Here is a 12,440-nt window from a genome sequence, read left to right as displayed (position 1 = left end):
GTTTTGTAGCCGTCTTATATAAACTTTTAGTTTCAATTCACTTTTGGTGACATAAGTACATATTTAATTCCTCCACACCAATTTTTGCACTTGAGTGATGAAATCCAATGATGATGACTTGTATTTATCTTTTACACCTTTGTGCCTTACATATTTTATCATCAATGACTTGCATTGTCTTTATGAATGTGAGCATACTTGTTTTTATACATTTTGTACTTCTTTTGGTTAAGAACTACATTACCATGCCACTAATTTTAACCCACTTCTCTAACTTTTGATTTAATTGACTTTCTAACTCTTCTTTTTAGTTTTCACCATTTTCAAACTAACTCTTTTAATTTCACTCGAGGAATGATACTTGTTGTTTCTTTACAAACAAGCATTCTGAATTTCATTGCATGGATTCTTGGATTGTGATTTCTGATTGATTTTTTTGAATCCTACCTTTCTTTCATTCCAAGGATTTATCTCTTTTTGACTCACTTCATATTTTAGCTTTATCTCCTCTGTTGCCTATCTTCTATTTGTTTTGCTTACATATTGTTTGCCTTTCTGTTTCTTTGCTTTGATTGGATAATATGTACCCTGAGAATTCTATTTTTTAGGATGTTTGATAGGAAAGGGAAAGGCAAGGCTAAGGCCAGCTCCAGTAAAAAGAAGAGAGGACAGTCATCCGTTGTTCTATCAGATGAATTTTGGTGTGAAAAGAAATTTTCTGATAAAGAAAAAGCCGATCAACTTGTACCTGTTTCTGATTCAGTTAGATTTGCCAATCTTTACTATGAACTCAAGTTTTCAGTATTTATGGAAAAACAGAAACTCTACTTTAGAAAGGAAGCTCCGCATACCAACCGATTTGAGGAAGTATACTGAACATCAAATTGAACAGAGAAGTTGGGTATTTCTCGATAGAGATCTGGCGGATGTGAACACATCATGGGTCCATGAGTTCTATTCCAACTATTATCGGATGACCCTTGATGCAGTTCATCCTAGGGGCAAACAGATCTTGGTCACAGAGGAGGCAATACAGGATATCCTCCACTTTCGGCCTAAAACAGATGATACAGATGGTTTTCAAAAGGCCGAGGAAGCTATTCAATTTATGAGTTTCGATTGGGATGCCGTCCGGTATATTATAGCCATTGTTCCAGATGTTCCGTGGGCTTTGGAAAAGTCGAAGGAAACTCTACGGGGTATCAAGGTTGATTATCTCAATGATGAGGCTAGGCTGTGGCAACAGATACTGAGCAATTACGTTATGACTCACTCACGAGTCAGAGGTGCCAGTAGCTATGATCATCTTTATTTGGTGTGTCATGGAAGAGAATGACATATACCTTCCAAGACTCATCAGGAAGTATATGTCTAGAGTACATGTCAGAGGCACCTTGGCATTTCCGTACTTGATCACTCAGATGGCTATTCGAGCTGAGGTACCCTGGGAGCCCCAAGATGAGAGACCACCAATTGCGGACCGCAAGAAGGTTATTCTGCACGGCAAGCGGTTTGGACCTCTAGGTCACAGACCACCTACTACTACTCCCACTGAGACGACCACATCCTCAGCAGCACCTTTAGCACTGCCTACTGCAGCAACACCCTCATCCACTTCTCATCCAGTTTATCACCTTGTGCAGCACCTTTTCGAGCGCATTATTCAGATGGAGCGCCGCAATCCGTGATGATATGAGTAGTTGGAGCATTGCAACAAGCGACGCTATGTACATCTGAAGCTGATTATGACTTTTGGCGTACTGACATCCCCTCTGAACCTGACACACCCTCGGAGCACTCTAAGGAGGAGGAGGAGGACCAGCAGGAGGTTGCACAGTATGAGGAGACTCAGCTTGAGCAGTTGACAGAGTCACGAATACCTGCAGCTGAAAGTGGACCAATGGGCGATGACCCTTCTCACCCGACTTGATTTGAGGAGCATCGGGGACGATGTTGTCATTTAAGTGTGGGGAGGTCACTGTCATCGGCAGAGTTATATTTTGGTGAACCATTCCAGACACTTTTGCTTTTATTTTTATTTTATTTTCAATACTTGCACATTTTTACTTTATTGCACTTTCAGCTTTTGTATATATTAGTTATTTTGGATACTTTTGAGTTTCTCGCATTTTGCACTTTGGCTCGTATATACTTTAGATTTTTAATTGGATTTGCATCTTTTAGTTTAGTAATATATATATATATATATATATATATATATATATATATATATATATATATATATATATCGTTTAGTAGTTGTGATTTGAAAAAATGTGGATTATTGAGCATAGTTTGCCCTTTTGTATATGAGAATTTGGTTTGATCGAAAATAAGGAGTGAACTAAAAATGTTTGGCTTTTTATAATCACAACATTTTATTTAGTATATATATATATAATATAATAAATATTGGTCAATTTGATGAAATTTTTAAGAAATGTTTCTTTTTTCTTAAAAAGTATATTAAGATTCACATTGATTCAAGTTAAAAAAAATTTTCAAACTTGCATGATGTATATATATAGTTTGGAATATAGTTTTTGAGCTAAAAACACACAATCTGTGAGTTTTTTAGCCTAATTATATGGTTACATTATTTAACCATGATTTTGATTCTTGTGTGTTTTCTTCTCTATGATTGCAATCTTTGGTTTGTTTCATTATATATGTCCATTATTTAGCGTATATTCATGCATTTATGTGATTGAGGCCATCATTTGATTATAGCTCACTTATCCCAAATAGCCTACTATTTCATTTACCTTTGTTTGCTACTTTGAGCCTTTTAACCGCTTTTTGTTCTTTATATTCCCACATCACTAGGCTTAAGCAGAAAAATAATTAATTGTCCTATTTGAATATTTGGTTAGCTTAAGATAGTGAGTGTGTGTCAACTAAGTGTGAGGAAATATGAGAACTTTGGTTGATGAGAATGTGTTTTGTTTTTATTGACAAATAGTGAGAATTTGGGTGCTTACTCGTGTGAAATTATAAAAACCATATGCATTGATGTATTATGCTTTCATATATATAGAAAAAAAATAAACAAAAAAAGGAAGAAATAAATGAACAGGGGATAAAATTACCCCAATGTTAAGTTCAATAAAAATATCAATGCATATGTAATGGAATTGGAATTGATACATGAGTGTAAATATATTTGTAAAAGTGAGATTTTGGGTGGCTAGACTTGATTTTAGAATTGTATAGAGAGTGTGCATGTGTTAGGTGAGAACTCAAGTTAGTCAAAGATTCAAATGATAGCTCACTTGGTCATACATGTATCCTCACCCTTACCTTAGTCCCATTACAACCTTAAAAATGCCTCATGATATTTGCATTTGTACACCAAACATTTGTTGATTGGTTAGATGAAGAACAAAGTTTTAGAAAGCATGATTAGAGGAGATTTGAGTAGTTTAACCATAAACACTTGAGCGATTAGAGTGCATATACACATCCGGTGAGGGTTCAATTGCTCAATTCCATATGTCCATATTTGATCATTGCTTATCTTGCAATTTTGTGAACTCTTTTGCATAACTCAATTCAACTGTGAATGTGTTTTGATATAATTGATTTAGCCCTTGATTGTCAATATATGATTTCTTGGAAATTTGACTCACTTTGACCACAAATATGCTTATATATATAGTAGTTAGAATAGGTAGATACATGTAGGTAGTTTGCATTTAGATAGGTTGCATTGCATAAGTCCTACCATTTTCCCTTCACTCTTTTGCTTCTCTTGAGCTTAGTATGAGGACATGCTAATGTTTAAGTGTGGGGAGATTCGATGAGCCACTATTTATGGTTTATTTTGTACTGAATTGAGTTTTATTCATTATTCTCACTTCTTCATAGAATTCACATGTTTTACATTTTCCTTCCTAATTTTGTGCTATGATTGAAAACATGCTTCTTTAGCCTTTAATTTGCTAATTTAATCCTCTCTTATTACCATTCGATGCGGTGATATGTGTGTTAAGTTTTTTCTGGTTTTATAGGGATGGAATGGCTTAGAGAATGGAAAGGAAGCATGCAAAAGTGGAAGAAACACAAGAAATTAAAGTTTTGAGAAGCTGGCAGCGACGCGCACGCATGGGCGATGAGTACGCGTGACCAGTGCAGCAGGCAAGCGACACGTACGCGTAGATGACGCGTATGCGTGACCAGGAATTTGTTCAAGCGACACGTATGCATGGCCGACGTGTGCGCGTGATAGAGCGTCACGTGCTTCAATTACAAAAAATGCTGGGGCGATTTCTGGGCTGCTTTTGGCCCAGTTTCAAGCCTGAAAATGAAGAATAGAGGCTGTAGAGTGGAGCTGGATGAGGGATCCATCATTCAAACTTTCATTCACACAATTTTAGGTTTTAGATTTAGTTTTCTAGAGAGAGGCTCTCTCTTCTCTCTAGGTTTAGGATTTCTTCTTTGAATTTCTCCTTAGGTTCAGGTTCAATCTTCCTTTAATTTAGTTTTGTTAGTACTTTTATTTGTTTAAGCACTTTAGTTCATCTTCTTCTCTTGTTAATTTCCCTTTTTTGCCATTTTTATGTTTACGAGCTCTTGTTACGTTAGATTTCTTTTAATGCAATTTATGTTTTCCATGCTTATTGTCACTCTCTTTAATTGTTAGTCATTGATGCTTGCAATTGGTTGTTTAGATTTAATATTCCTTGTTAATTTTCTATCTTCTTATTCTATGCCTTCCAAGTGTTTGATAAAATATTTGAGTGGATTTTAATTTAGATTTTTATGCTCTTGACTTGGATTGATAATTTAGAGACTCTAGAGTTATCAAAAGTCTTTTGTTGATTGGTGATTGAAGATTGCCGGTTAGCTTGAACTTCACCAAAGCTAGTCTCTCATTATGAGTTGACTAGGACTTGTGAACTCAAGTTAATTGTGTGCACTTAACCTTCCTCCATTGGTTAGAGGTTAACTAAGTGAAGGCAATTCACATTTACCATCACAATTGATGATGATAATAAGGATAGAACTTTTAAATATCAATCCTTGCTAAGAGCTTTCTTAATTATTAGTTTATTTTTCTCGCAATCTATATTTTCTTGTTCCTTATTTCAAAAATCCAAAAATATACTTTCCCATAACCAATAATAAACATACTTCCCTGCAATTCCTTGAGAGATGACCCAAGGTTTAAATACTTCGGTTAATTTATTGGGCTTGCTTAAGTGACAAACAATCTAAACGTTGACTGAGGTTTAATTGTCGGTTTAGACTATAGTTGCAATGCGATATTTTTGTGAAAATATTTACCGTCGTTTTTTCTCCGTCACCAAACTGTCCAAAAAGTTCTAGTAAAGTTTTTTTACCGGTTGAATTTGGACTTGGTGGATAAAAGTCATCATTAAGGACTATTTTGTCCTATATGAGAAACAATATTTTAATAAAAATTTTCTTATACGGGTCCACCTCGTTAATCTGAGGAGAACCATATTTGTTAGATTTCGCAAATTTCTTTCACAGAATTTCTGAAAAGTTATTCTATAGAAAGTTGGGTTCTTACACCTTGGACAGAGACACGACCTCATAATTGATCGCATCCTTTGACCTCTTGAAAAGAGCACGAATCTCCTACAATATATCAAGGAAAACTTCATCGGAGAGCGAAAGGACCTCGAGTACTTGAGAATCTACCCATTCCAGCCCGTCAGGAATCTCAGTCGAAAGCACATGAATACCCCTCCTCGCCATTTTCTCGAATAACCTACAAAATGGAAAAAGGGGTTTACTCAAATCTACAAATACAATGAGGAGTTTATCATCTACAATTACGATCTATAACTTAATCGAAAAGAATCCATGAACATAAATCATCTCAGAGAAAGATGAAATAGATTCTTAGAAGGGGTAATCACCAGCATTAGTATCAACAGACATCAGAGACGATGACGATCCTAAAATAATGGCATCCTCGCCACTACATTATCTAAAATACTATATTTTTGTATATTTTTGCAAAACGAATAGTTTTTTCTCATGAAGGCATAAACTACAAACAAAAACAGCGAAGCACCTTCCAAAGTTTTGAAAAAATGAAACTAAAACTAACCTGGAATATAGAAGCGAAAAGGACGTTTGTAGAGGAGTGATGAAGTCCCAGAGGAATAAAAAGTTGCAGTTGCAAAGTAGAGGTCGCAGATAAAGAAAGAATTAGAAAATGTCAAATAAGAAGAAGTGATGAGAGGGCTATTTATAAGCCACCTATAATAGGGGCATAATGGTAAAATTATCCCACCTTTTAAATTATTTTAAATGCTGGCATGATACCTGATGGAAATTGAAAAGATGCAAGAAACAATGAAGTGACATGCGTCCTTTCAAAATAATGTCGACTCTTGACCCGACTACTACCACAACCATACGACTTCTTTGATGACCTGTGATGAGCGGATAATATATACGCTTTTTGGCATTGTTTTTAGGTAGTTTTTAGTAGGATTTAGCTACTTTTAGGGGTGTTTTTATTAGTTTTTAAGCAAAATTCACATTTCTGGACTTTACTATGAGTTTGTGTATTTTTTTTGTGATTTCAGGTATTTTCTGGCTGAAATTGAAGGACCTGAGCAAAAATCTGATTCAGGCTGAAAAAGGACTGCTGATGCTGTTGGATTCTGACCTCCCTGCACTCGAAATGGATTTTTTGGAGCAAAAGAACTCCAAATGGCACGATTTTAATTGCTTTGGAAAGTAGACATCCAGGGCTTTCCAGCAATATGTAATACTTTATACTTTATTCGAGTTTAGGTGATGCAAACTGGCGTTCAACGCCAGTTCCATGCTGCATTCTGGAGTAAAACGCCAGAAACACGTCACAAACTAGAGTTAAATGCCAAAAACACGTTACAACTTGGTGTTTAACCCCAAGAGAAGCCTCTACACGTGTAAAGCTCAAGCTCAGCCCAAGCACACACCAAAGTGGGCCCCGGAAGTAGATTTCTGCACTTAGAGTTATTTCTGTAAACCCTAGTAACTAGTTTAGTATAAATAGAACTTTTTACTATTGTATTCGAAGTCTTTTGATGGATCTTTAATCAGTGTATGTGATTTTAGACCTTCATGGGGGCTGGCCATTCGGCCATGCCTGGACCATCACTTATGTATTTTCAACGGTGGAGTTTCTACACACCATAGATTAAGGTGTGGAGCTCTACTGTACCTCGAGTATTAATGCAATTACTATTGTTCTTCTATTCAATTCAAGCTTATTCTTGTTCTAAGATATCACTCGTACTTCAACCTGATGGATGTGATGATCCGTGAAACTCATCATCATCTGTCCTTATGAACGCGTGCCTGACAACCACTTCCGTTCTACAAGCGAGAGCTAGAGTGTGTATCTCTTGGATTCCTGGTCCACGACGCATGGTTGCCTCGCCTGACAACCGAGCCTCTCATTCCGTGAGATCAGAGTCTTCGTGGTATAAGCTAGAATTATTGGCGGCCATTCCTAAGATCTGGAAAGTCTAAACCTTGTCTGTGGTATTCTGAGTAGGATCTGAGATGGGATGACTGTGACGAGCTTCAAACTCGCGAGTGTTGGGCGTAGTAACAGGCGAAAAAGGATCAATGGATCCTATTCCGACATGATCGAGAACTGACAGATGATTAGCCGTGCGGTGACAGCGCATTTGAACCATTTTCACTGAGAGAACGGGAGGTAGCCATTGACACCGGTGAAACCCGAACATACAGCTTGCCATGGAAAGGAGTAAGAATGATTGGATGAAAGCAGTAGGAAAGAAGAGATTCAGAAGGAACACAGTATCTTCATGCGCTTATCTGAAATTCCCACCAATGAATTACATAAGTATCTCTATCTTTATTTTATGCTTTATTTATCTTTATATTCGAAAACCATTATAACCATTTGAATCCGCCTAACTAAGATTTACATGATGACCATAGCTTGCTTCATACCGATAATCTCTGTGGGATCGACCCTTACTCACGTAAGGTTTATTACTTGGATGACCCAGTGCACTTGCTGGTTAGTTGTGCGAAGTTGTGACAAAGTGTGATTCACGTTTGAGAGCTCCAAGTCTTTGGCGCCATTGTTGATGATCACAATTTCGTGCACCAACCTGCTAGGAGTAGCAACCAAGCAACTACTTACCTAAGCCCCGACCTGAGAATTAGAACACGAATATGGGTACTTTTCATATTTGGGCTTATTTAGTATAAGCCCAGTCCACATTCTCATTGGTAGTCAAGCTACATTCGAAATTGTGCCACAGAAGTCAGTCTGATACTTGTGAAATCAATCCATGTGACAAAGTGTGATTCACGTTTGAGAGCTTCAAGTCTTTGGCGCCATTGTTGATGATCACAATTTTGTGCACCAAGTTTATGGCGCCGTTGCCGGAGATTGTTCAAGTTTGGACAACTGACGGTTCATCTTGTTGCTCAGATTAGGTAATTTTCTTCTTATTTTGTTTTCCAAAAAGTTTTCAAAAATTTTTTCTTTGTTTTCGTTTTTCAAAAAAATAATTTTCGAAAAAAATACAAAATAAATTATAAAATCATAAAAACCAAAAATATTTTTGTGTTTCTTGTTTGAGTTTAGTGTCAATTTTTAAGTTTGGTGTCGATTGCATGTTTTTAAATTTGTGCATTTTTCGAAAAATTCATGCATGGTAGTCTTCATGATCTTCAAGTTTTTCTCGGTAAGTCTTCTTGTTTGATCTTCATATTTTCTTGTTTTGTGTCTTTTGTTATTTTTCATATGCATTTTTGAATTCATAGTGTCTAAACATGAAAATTTTCTAAGTTTGGTGTCTTGCATGTTTTTCTTTTCTTGAAAATTTTTCAAAAATATGTCTTGATGTTCATCTTGATCTTCAAAGTGTTCTTGGTGTTCATCTTGACATTCATAGTGTTCTTGCATGCATCATTGGTTTTGATCCAAAATTTTCATGTTTTGGATCATATTTGTATTTTTCTTTCTCCTCATTAAAAATTCAAAAAATAAAAAAATATCTTTTCCTTATTTTACTCATAATTTTTGAAATCTTTGGGTTGACTTAGTCCAAAATTTTTAAAATAAGTTGTTTCTCATTAGTCAAGTCAAGATTTCAACTTTAAAAATCCTATCTTTTCAAAATCTTTTTCAAAAACCAAATCTTTTTCATTTTTCTTATTATTTTTTGAAAATTTTAAAAAGTAATTTCAAAATCTTTTTCTTAATTTCATTTCAAAATTTCGAAAATTTTACTAACAATTAATGTGATTGATTCAAAAATTTGAAGTTTGTTACTTTCTTGTTAAGAAAGGTTCAATCTTTAAATTCTATAATCATATCTTTTAGTTTCTTGTTAGTCAAGTAATCAATTTTAATTTTAAAAATCAAATCTTTCTAAAATTCTTTTTTTTCAAATCTTTTTCAAAATAAATTTCAAAATCTTATCTTTTTTTTCAATCATATCTTTTCAAACATATCTTTTTCAAAATCAATTTCAAAGTATTTTCTAACTTCTTACCTTTTCAAAATTGATTTTCAAATCTTTTTCAATTAACTAATTGATTTTTTGTTTGTTTTTCTTATCTTTTTCAAAACCACCTAACTACTTTTCTTTCCCTAATTTTTGAAAATCACCTCCCTTTTTCAAAAAAATTCTTTTTAATTAACTAATTGTTTCAAATTGTAATTTTAATTTTATTTCTTCTCTTAATTTTCGAAAATCACTAACTTTTTTTTTTCAAAAATAATTTTCGAAATTCTCCCCCTCTCATCTCTTTGTATTTATTTATTTAATTACTAACACTTCTCTTCATCTAAAAATTCGAACTCTCTCTTCTCCTCTATGTTCAAATTTTTCTCCTCCTTCTTTTATTCTTTTCTTCTTCAACTCACATAAAGGAATCTCTATACTATGATATAGAGGATTCCTCTTCTTTTCTGTTGTCTTCTTTTTCATATGAGCAGGAGCAAGGACAAGGACATTCTTGTTGAAGCAGATCCTGAACCTGAAAGGACTCTGAAGAAGAAGCTAAGAGAAGTTAAAGCACAACAATCCAGAGAAAACTTTACAGAGAATCTCGAAAAAGAAGGAGACATGGCCGAACCTAACAATAATGCAAGGAGGATGCTTGGTGATTATACTACACCTACTTCCAATTTATATGAAAGAAGCATCTCAATCCCTGCCATTGGAGCAAACAATTTTGAGCTGAAGCCTCAACTAGTTGCTCTAATGCAATAGAACTGCAAGTTTCATGGACTTCCATCAGAAGATCCCTATCAGTTTTTAACTGAGTTCTTGTAGATCTGTGATACTGTTAAGACTAATGGAGTAGATCCTGAAATCTACAGGCTTATGCTTTTCCCTTTTGCTGTAAGAGACAGAGCTAGAACATGGTTGGACTCACAACCTAAAGATAGTCTGGATTCTTGGGATAAGCTGGTCACGGCCTTCTTGGCCAAGTTCTTTCCTCCTCAAAAGATGAGCAAGCTTAGAGTGGATGTTCAAACCTTCAAGCAAAAAGATGGTGAATCCCTCTATGAAACTTGGGAAAGATACAAGCAGTTGACCAAAAAGTGTCCTTCTGACATGCTTTCAGAGTGGACCATTTTAGATATATTCTATGATGGTCTATCTGAGTTCTCTAAGATGTCACTGGACCATTCTACAGGTGGATCCATTCACCTAAAGAAAACGCCTGCAGAAGCTCAAGAACTCATTGACATGGTTGTAAATAACCAATTCATGTACACCTCTGAGAGGAATCCTATGAGTAATGGGACGCCTCAGAAGAGGGAAGTTCTTGAAATTGATGCTCTGAATGCCATATTGGCTCAGAACAAAATGTTGACTCAGCAAGTCAATATGATTTCTCAAAGTCTGAAGGGATGGCAAAATGCATCCAACAGTACTAAAGAGGCATCTTCTGAAGAAGAAGCTTATGATCCTGAGAACCCTGCAATGGCAGAGGTGAATTACATGGGTGAACCCTATGGAAACACCTATAATTTCTCATGGAGAAATCATCCAAATTTCTCATGGAAGGATCAACAAAAGCCTCAACAAGGCTTTAATAATGGTGGAAGAAACAGGTTTAGCAATAGCAAGCCTTTTCTATCATCTTCTCAGCAACAGACAAAGAATTCTGAGCAGAGCCTCTCTAGCTTAGCAAACATAGTCTCTGATCTATCTAAGGCCACTTTAAGTTTCATAAATGAAACAAGGTCCTCCATTAGAAACTTGGAGGCACAAGTGGGTCAGCTGAGTAAGAAAATCACTGAAACTCCTCCTAGTACTCTCCCAAGCAATACAGAAGAGAATCCAAAAAGAGAGTGCAAGGCCATTGATATAATCAAAATGGCCGAATCCAAAGAAGAAGGGGAGGACGTGAATCCCAATGAAGAAGACCTCATGGGACGTCCTCCAGACAGAAAGGAATTTCTTATTGAGGACCTAAAGGAATCTGAGGCTCATATAGAGACCATAGAGATTCCATTAAACTTCCTTCTACCATTCATAAGCTCTGAGAACTATTCTTCCTCTGAAGAGGATGAAGATGTAACTGAAGAGCAAGTTGCTCAATATCTAGGAGCCATCATGAAGCTGAATGCCAAGTTGTTTGGTAATGAGACTTGGGAAGATGAACCTCCCTTGCTCATTAGTGAACTAAATACATGGGTTCAGCAAACTTTACCTCAAAAAAAATAAGATCCTGGTAAATTCTTAATACCCTGTACCATAGGCACCATGACCTTTGAGAAGGCTCTGTGTGACCTGGGGTCAGGTATAAATCTTATGCCACTCTCTGTAATGGAGAAACTGGGGATCTTTGAGGTACAAACGGCAAGAATCTCATTAGAAATGGCAGACAAGTCAATAAAATAAGCTTATGAATTGGTAGAGGACGTGTTGGTAAAGGTTGAAGGCCTTTACATCCTTGCTGATTTCATAATCTTAGACACTGAAAAGGATGAGAATGAATCCATCATTCTTGGAAGACCCTTCCTAGCCACAGCAAAAGTTGTAATTGATGTTGACAGAGATGAACTAGTCCTTCAATTGAATGGGGACTACCTCGTGTTTAAAGCTCAAGGTTATCCTTCTGTAAACATGGAAAAGAGGCACGATAAGCTTCTCTCAATACAGAGTCAAACAAATCCCCACAATCAAACTCTAAGTTTGGTGTTGGGAGACCACAACCAAACTCTAAATTTGGTGTTGAACCCCCACATTCAAACTCTAAGTTTGGTGTTGGGAGGTCCCAACAATGCTTTGAACATCTGTGAAGCTCTATGAGAGCTCACTGTCAAGCTATTGACATTAAAGAAGCGCTTATTGGGAGGCAACCCAATTTTTATTTATCTATATTTCTATTATTCTTTTATGTTTTATTAGATTTATGATCATGTGGAGTCACAAAACAATTACAAAAATAAAAAATAGAATAAA

At 35.8% G+C, this 12,440-nt stretch overlaps 1 non-coding gene across 1 annotated transcript; it reads right to left on the bottom strand.

Moving 5' to 3' along the window:
• Nucleotides 1–10,478: 10,478 nt before the first annotated feature.
• On the bottom strand, nt 10,479–10,586 carry LOC130942613 (small nucleolar RNA R71). Its single transcript, XR_009071179.1, has one exon. It is a non-coding gene; the product is annotated as a small nucleolar RNA R71 (small nucleolar RNA).
• Between the last annotated feature and the right edge of the window lie 1,854 nt (nt 10,587–12,440).

This window comes from Arachis stenosperma, chromosome 7 (genome assembly GCF_014773155.1).
Source record: "Arachis stenosperma cultivar V10309 chromosome 7, arast.V10309.gnm1.PFL2, whole genome shotgun sequence".
Lineage (NCBI taxonomy): Eukaryota > Viridiplantae > Streptophyta > Magnoliopsida > Fabales > Fabaceae > Arachis > Arachis stenosperma.
Note: the sequence above shows the minus strand (reverse complement) of the source record. Positions and strands in the feature narration are given on the sequence as shown.